This window comes from Palaemon carinicauda, chromosome 16, assembly GCF_036898095.1.
Source record: "Palaemon carinicauda isolate YSFRI2023 chromosome 16, ASM3689809v2, whole genome shotgun sequence".
Classification (NCBI taxonomy): domain Eukaryota; kingdom Metazoa; phylum Arthropoda; class Malacostraca; order Decapoda; family Palaemonidae; genus Palaemon; species Palaemon carinicauda.
Genome location: NC_090740.1, coordinates 36,841,343 through 36,848,842, shown reverse-complemented (window position 1 = coordinate 36,848,842; position 7,500 = coordinate 36,841,343).

Genomic DNA, 7,500 nt, shown 5'->3' with positions numbered 1-7,500 from the left:
ACATTTTTAGTAGAAAAAAAAATAAAAGTTAATAAAACCATTGGTATGCATCTTATTAAAACCGATATCAAAATGATTGAGCTGGCATTTCTTAAGTGTATGTTTTTATAACCAAGTTAAAAGTTAAAAGTAAAATTACGGATGATTTTGTTTATATAAAGTAAATGAATGGGCATACCTTAACGAAAAGAAAAGATTTCTGTATAGCCATGATCAGCAACGCTATGCTATTCAGGGCAGCCCATTTTTGGTTGGTTTGCTTTGAGCGAGCGAGCAGACAACAATCTCCAACCATCATCAATCCATATCGGCGATTGTGGTGATGGAAAGTGGCCAACCCACAGACACACACACACATGTATATATATACGAGGGGTGATCAAAAAGTTCGGTAAACATGTCTGGTACTGTAATATTTATTTCACCAGGTGGAGCTAAAGTAGCCTAGCTTTGAGATAGCATCGTACGCGCGTGCTGTGACGGGAGGAAAAGTTCCAGTGTGCGTCAGTGTAATACAAGAAGCCGTAGAGTGTAGTCATTGTTGTGGCGTCCGGCGGACTGAGTAAAATGTTAAAGCTTGAACAACGTGCAAACATTAAATTTTGTTTCAAACTCAATAAATCAGCTACAGAAACCCATCAAATGCTTCGACAAGTTTACGGAGACACAGCTGTCACACACAAAACTGTTTGCAAGTGATTTGGGAGGTTTAAAGAAGGAAAGGAATCTCTAGACGATGATGATAGAGGTGGTCATCCATCAACATCTCACAACGATGACAACATCGCTGCTGTCAAAACTATCATCCGATCTAACATACGTATAACCATCCGAGAAATATCAGAAGAAACAAACCTCTATTTCGGATCTGTGCAAGCCATATTGACAGACGATTTGAACATGAGGCACGTCACAGCAAAGTTTGTCCCGCAGATCCTAACTACTGAACAAAAGGAAGTCACGGTTTGCCATTTCTTCCGAGTTGTTTGAGAGAAGCGTAGCTGATGCAGCATTCTTATCCTCGATTGTTACTGGTGATGGGTATGACCCAGAAACGAAAGTTCAGAGCTCACAGTGGAAAACACCTTCATCCCCAGCACCTAAGAAAGCACGAATGTTGAAGTCACTTGTGAAGGTCATGCTGATTGCATTCTTTGATATGGAAGAATTGGTGCATATTGAATTTGTTCCCAGAGGCTGCGCCGTCAGTGCTATTTCCTACGTGGAAATTCTGAAACGCCTCCGAGAATTCATTAGACGTAAAAGGCCAGAAAAATGGAGAAATGGCTGGCTGCTGCATCATGACAACGCGCCCTCTCACACGTCACTGCTTGTTCGACAGTTCATGGCTGGAAAGAATCTCGCTGCATTTCTGCATCCACCGTATTTTCCCGACTTGGCACCATGCGACTTCTGGCTATTCCCGAAAATGAAATCAACGATGAAAGGAAAACGATTTGACACCATTGAAGACATCAAATCGAACACGACAAAGCAAATAAAGTTATTGAAGAAAGAGGACTTCCAGGAATGTTTTCAAAAGTGGCAGGCACGGTGGAGTAAGTTTGTATCTGCCGAAGGAGAGTACTTTGAAGGAGATTAGTGACAAAACATGTTAATGTTCGTAATTTAATAAATATTTACACATTTACCGAACTTTTTGATCACCCTTCGTATATATATATATATATATATATATATATATATATATATATATATATATATATATATATATATATATATATATATATATATATATATATATATATTTATCTATTTATTTTCATATATATATATATATATATATATCATCATCATCATCATCATAATCATCTCCTCCTACGCCTACTGACGCAAAGTGCCTCTGTAAGAATTCACCAGTCGTCTCTATCTTCAACTTTTAATTCAAAACTTCTCCATTCATCACCTCCTACTTTGCGCTTAATAGTCCTAAGCCATGAAGGCCTGGGTTTTCCAACTCTTTCAGTGCCTTGTGGAGCCTAGCTGAACGTTTGGTGAACTAATCTCTCTTGGCTAGTGCGGAGAGCATGCCCAAACCATCTCTATATACCCCTCATCATGATATACTCCACATATGACTCTTGAGTAATCTCTCTAATATTTTCATTTCTAATCCTGTCCTTTCATTTTACTCCCAGTATCCTTCTGGGGGCTTTGTTCTCAAATCTACTAAATCTATTGGAGATTGTTTCATTGTCATACCATGACTCATGTCCATAGAGTAACACCGATCTCACAAAACTGATATATGGTCTGATTTTTTTTTATGTAATTTCGGGTGATTTATAAACCCGATGTCCAATGGTCTAACAAAAATGGTAGAATCTATATTTAAATCAAAGTAATTATCATTATCATTATTATCAGTAGAGCTACAACCCTAGTGCTGCAAGCCCAGGAGATCCAACAGGAAAGCAGCAAAGCGTAGAAAGGAAATAGAAAATAAAGGAAACACTATAAATAAGAAATAACAAAGAATTAAAAAATATATTAAATTTGGTAACAAGGTTAATGCATGTCTTACATAAAGTATGGAACCAAACTTATGTCCTCCTATTGAACAAAAAAGCATGGATACCTGCTCCCATGCGCCGACCGGTGTTTGATTTCATTCACGGCCTTTCACATCCCTTGCGCCGTTCTACTGCACAGCTGCTGAAGACGAAGTTCATTTGGCACGGCATTACTAAGGATGCTAAGAATTGGCTTCGTGCCTGTACTTCTTGCCAAACTTTCAAAGTACATCAACATACGGATTCAGGAGTGGGCACCTTTCTTCAACCTCAGTGTCATTTCGCCCACATTCACGTTGACATTGTAGGCACCCTACCCATATCACAAGGAAATCATTACCTTTTTACCGTCATCGACCGCTCCACTCGTTGGCCTGAAGCCATTCCCATGGAAACTGCAACGTCCACCTCATGTACATCTGCCTTACTCTTAGGATGGATAGTAAGATTTGGTATCCCTGAGCAGATTACTTCTGACAGGGGTACTACTTTCACCTCCCAATTGTAGACATCATTAGGGAATCTCCTGGGAATCACCCTACATCAGACAATTGCCTACAACCCCGTTGCCAATGGAATGGTTGAACGTTTTCATCGTACCCTCATTGCAGCTTTGATGTCCACTGCAAGGACTTCAACTGATTTACTCAGCTTCCCTGGGTCCTCCTGGGACTCAGGACCACTCCTAAAGATGCCCTGGACATATCGGCAGTTGAAATGGTGTATGGCAACCCATTGGTGTCCCTGCCGAAGTTTTTCCTTCTGCAACCTCTTCCGACGATCTCCACCGCATACATCACATCACGGGAATATTTACTCCACGCCGCCAGACTTACAAGCCCCCAGCGAAGCATCACATATCAACAGACATGCACTCTGCAACGCACGTCTTCCTACCCAACGACACTAGCAAGCCACCGCTAATGCCCCCTTACACAGGCCCTTTCCTTGTGATCCCACGCAATCTGAAAGTATTTATACTAAACATTCATTGCAAAGAAAACTAGGTCTCCTTTGATTGTCTAAAACCTGCTTATCTCCTACCAGGTGACCCGCCTACAGTTTGCCTCTCTAGATCAGGGCGCCCTATTTAAAATGTACAGTATGTCATTTTTAGGGGGGGGGGGAGATGCACCACCCGTGTGTCACACGATCGTACATAGTAACAACATTTCTCTTTTTTGCATATATTATCCTTTGTATCTTCGCTCTCCCCTCGCACTGACAGCAACTTGCATGAACCTGTCTGCCTATTTCTCATTGTTAACTATTAACAGAACCGGCTGCCGGTTGGACAAGAAATAGCATTTTGTATTTTGAGACCTTCTTGCCGGGACCTAGTGTGTATATATACTCAATGTATCTATAATAAAGTACTCAGTTGCTTTCATTCCGCTTTTGAGTCACATCCTAATCTTGGCTCGTCACAGTATTATGTTGTTTTTATTTGAACAGACCTCATTTCTTCTTTCATACATGTTATGGGTAAACTTGTTGATAAAAAGAAATGTTCTAATGTGTGAACTTAATGTAGTGAGATAAGTGCTGTGACACTATTGCTGTCTAGCAATATGAGTGACATTCTGCTAAAAGAATCTGATACATGGAAAAAAGTAGGTCAAACAGGTCAGGTGTGATCCGTCTGTTTGATGCTATATTGAGAAGGTATTCACATGATTCCTGTTGCAGGAACAAGGGCAGTTTCCAAAGTGCAAGTGGCTATGGGATTAAAAATCAGCCTCGGGGTGAGGCAGTGTTAAAGAATGTGTAGATGTGATCACCCTTTACAGTAATAGTTGAGTTATTTTAGGGGATAGGAATGGAAGAAAAATGATTTCTTCCCTAAACAGCTAGTGACCACCGAAATCTATGATAGTTATAAGTGCAAGTGATTTTTAAAATGGGAAAACGATGACGGGTAATTGTGTTGCGAAAATATGCCTCAAACCCAGAAGAGTCAAATCCAGGGACGAAGGAATGCCTATTCCTACCCCAACGCTGTCAGTTAAGGCCTGTATTGCTACCAACCAAAGGGAGGTTGTTTATGAGATTATGTAAAGGATATTGATATAATATTTTCTCCTTTTTTGGATACTATTTATCGTAATCAGTGACAGTAGTCAAGAAAAAATGAATGAAATTATTTTCTATTTATTGTGTACATTTTATATACAATATTTAAGTTTTCGTATTTGGTATAAGATGTTTATATTATTAAGGTGATTTTCTTGTTTGTATATTTTATATTGCATTTCTGTCTACTACATTGCATGTCCTGCCCCGGATCGGAGTGTCCTCCAAATATCTTAGAATAGAGAGGGCAAGTGCGCATCTCGTCTGGGAGTAAGGAGCACGGGGCGAGTGGTGTCCCAAGCTCTGGGCAGAAAAACATGTAGATGTATATGTTAGTCTGATTTTTTTTAGTGACATCCTTGGTCTTTTTTATAGTACTATGACTCATAAAAGGATTCGTGAGATCATCTTATACGTGAGGTGTCTTAAAACTTATGGATCAGAGTATTTTTCAAAAAGAGCATAGATTTCCACAAGTTTAGTAGATTCAATATATTGACAGAGCAACGATGATTTTATCACACCTAAAGAGAATCTGTATTATTAGAGCTGACACAAGATTAATAGGGTACCCGTTTGCACTTTTGGTATGTTATCACCTGATTTTCTTATAAACCATTTTAAAGATTGGATTCAATTTCATATGCTAGTATTATTTCATATAATGTCCATTTACTTTTATTTTTAATTTGCTCGTCTGGAAACTTGTTGTTATTCTTGGAGCATGACTGGATAAGTCAAAATGTTACCAACATAAAGGTGGTAAAGGTAATATAAACTTTTAAATTTATCACTCTGTATTATTATTATTATTATTATTATTATTATTATTATTATTATTATTATTATTATTATTATTATTATTATTATTATTATTATTATTATTATTTAACTCTCAGTGTCACAAGTACTCTTATTTTTTGCTCTTGTATTTATCTTTATTCTATTCAGCATAACTTTTACAAAAGCGCTAGTTGTAAATGTGTTCCATGAGTGAATAGTGTACTGTGGATATCGTTGTCCTTTTATAGCATTTTAGTGTATCATCTTCAAATCTTTGTTACCGAGGTATTGCTCAAGTACAACAACTATCAGATATTCCTGGTAATTCAATAGATAGAAATTACCTTTCCGGAATTTCTTTTTCTGAAAAAAAGAAATTCCGGAAAGGTAATTTCTATCTATTGAATTACCAGGAATATCTGATAGTTGTTGTACTTGAGCAATACCTCGGTAACAAAGATTTGAAGTTTGCTTGCTAGTGTAAATTGTAAACAGTGGATATTTTTTTTCCCAGTAATACAAGTGATAGAAAGAGATTAACTTTTTTTTATTCTAATATTCATTTGCATTTTTGTTTCATGTTTTTTGTAAAAGGTGCACGGAAGCTGTTATTTTTTTTTTAAGAAGAATTGTTTCCTAATTTAAGTACTTTCTTTAACAAGCATGGCTAGAGATTCTCCCAGTTGATCTAAATAAAAAAAAAATTAATTTATAGCTAACAGACTGGAACTTTGAGGTTTTGGTAACAAAGAAGGAACGAATGAAAAGACCAGCTTCGTGCGACTTCTGGATATCCACTTTCTTCTCTTATCCCATTAACATCATAAACAATATTAAGCGACGACAAAGTTTCGGGTAACGAGGTTACTCAATGTGATATCGTCTCGAGAACTTTGTCTCTCCTTCAAGAAAGTATATTGTTTGAATGAGGGAACTTTATCGAAAAATATTTTTTCGAGGTGACGATGAAATACTGCGTGCCTAATTTCAGGTTTATATGGTAGGTTATAATAACTTATAATTTCAATATTCTATTCTCATTAAGTGTAGATCTTAGTAGTTATCATAATTTTATGTATCACACACACGTGACTTATCTTCAATCTTTGTTAAAGTTGAACTAAAATGTCTTGTTGAAAGATTTTTTTTCTCAGGGTTGTCCCAAGAAAAGAACACATCGAAGGCTAAATGATGTTGAAAAACGTATTCATGGAAATTCCGTTGATTAATACCCCATAGGTTAGAGCTCTGTTCCCGTTCTATTATGGTAGTCGGCGTCAATGACCTTAGATGTTATGATGCCAGAAAACCTCAAATAAATCAATCAATCTATTATGGAAGAAAATAAATTCATGGTTCAAAATTGAGTTGCAATCACATTGTTAGTTCGATCTCCTGATACTTCAAGAAATGGATTTTTAACATTACGGTCGATTCCAGATTACAAACTGTGAATGGAAAGGAAGAAGGTGATTTCTGGGAAAGGTGGCTTAAATGTTTACTAAGCAATATCCTAAACGAATGTGAAGACTATTCGGGGTAGTGTGGTAACGGTAACTTAAAAATAATCTGTAAATCGTCGAAGTCCATTTGATTGGGTATTCATTAGTAGGTAGTACACTGTTCAAGAAAAAACTCTTTTAATATAAACTAAAGAGACAAAATATGATTATAAATATTTCATATTAAAACTAAACTTACATTGGGTGTTCAAGAAGCATTGCTTTTGATGGAAAACCAAATCCCATTTCTGGCGTGCATATAAATGATCAATGTTAAAACAATTGCAGGATAAAACTAAAAAGATGAACACTATAGGGTATTGGACGGTGAAAACTAGAGCAAAACTTATTATTATTATTATTATTATTATTATTATTATTATTATTATTATTATTATTATTATTATTATTATTAGAAAAGCTACAACCCTAGTTGGAAAAGCAAGATGCTATAAGCCCAAGGGCTCCAATAAGTAAAAAAAGTCTAGTGAGGAAAGGAAATAAGGAAATAAATAAATGATGAGAATAAACTAACAAAATATCATTCTAAAAACAGTATCAGCGTCAAAACAGATATGTCCTATATAAACTATAGAAAGAGTCATGTC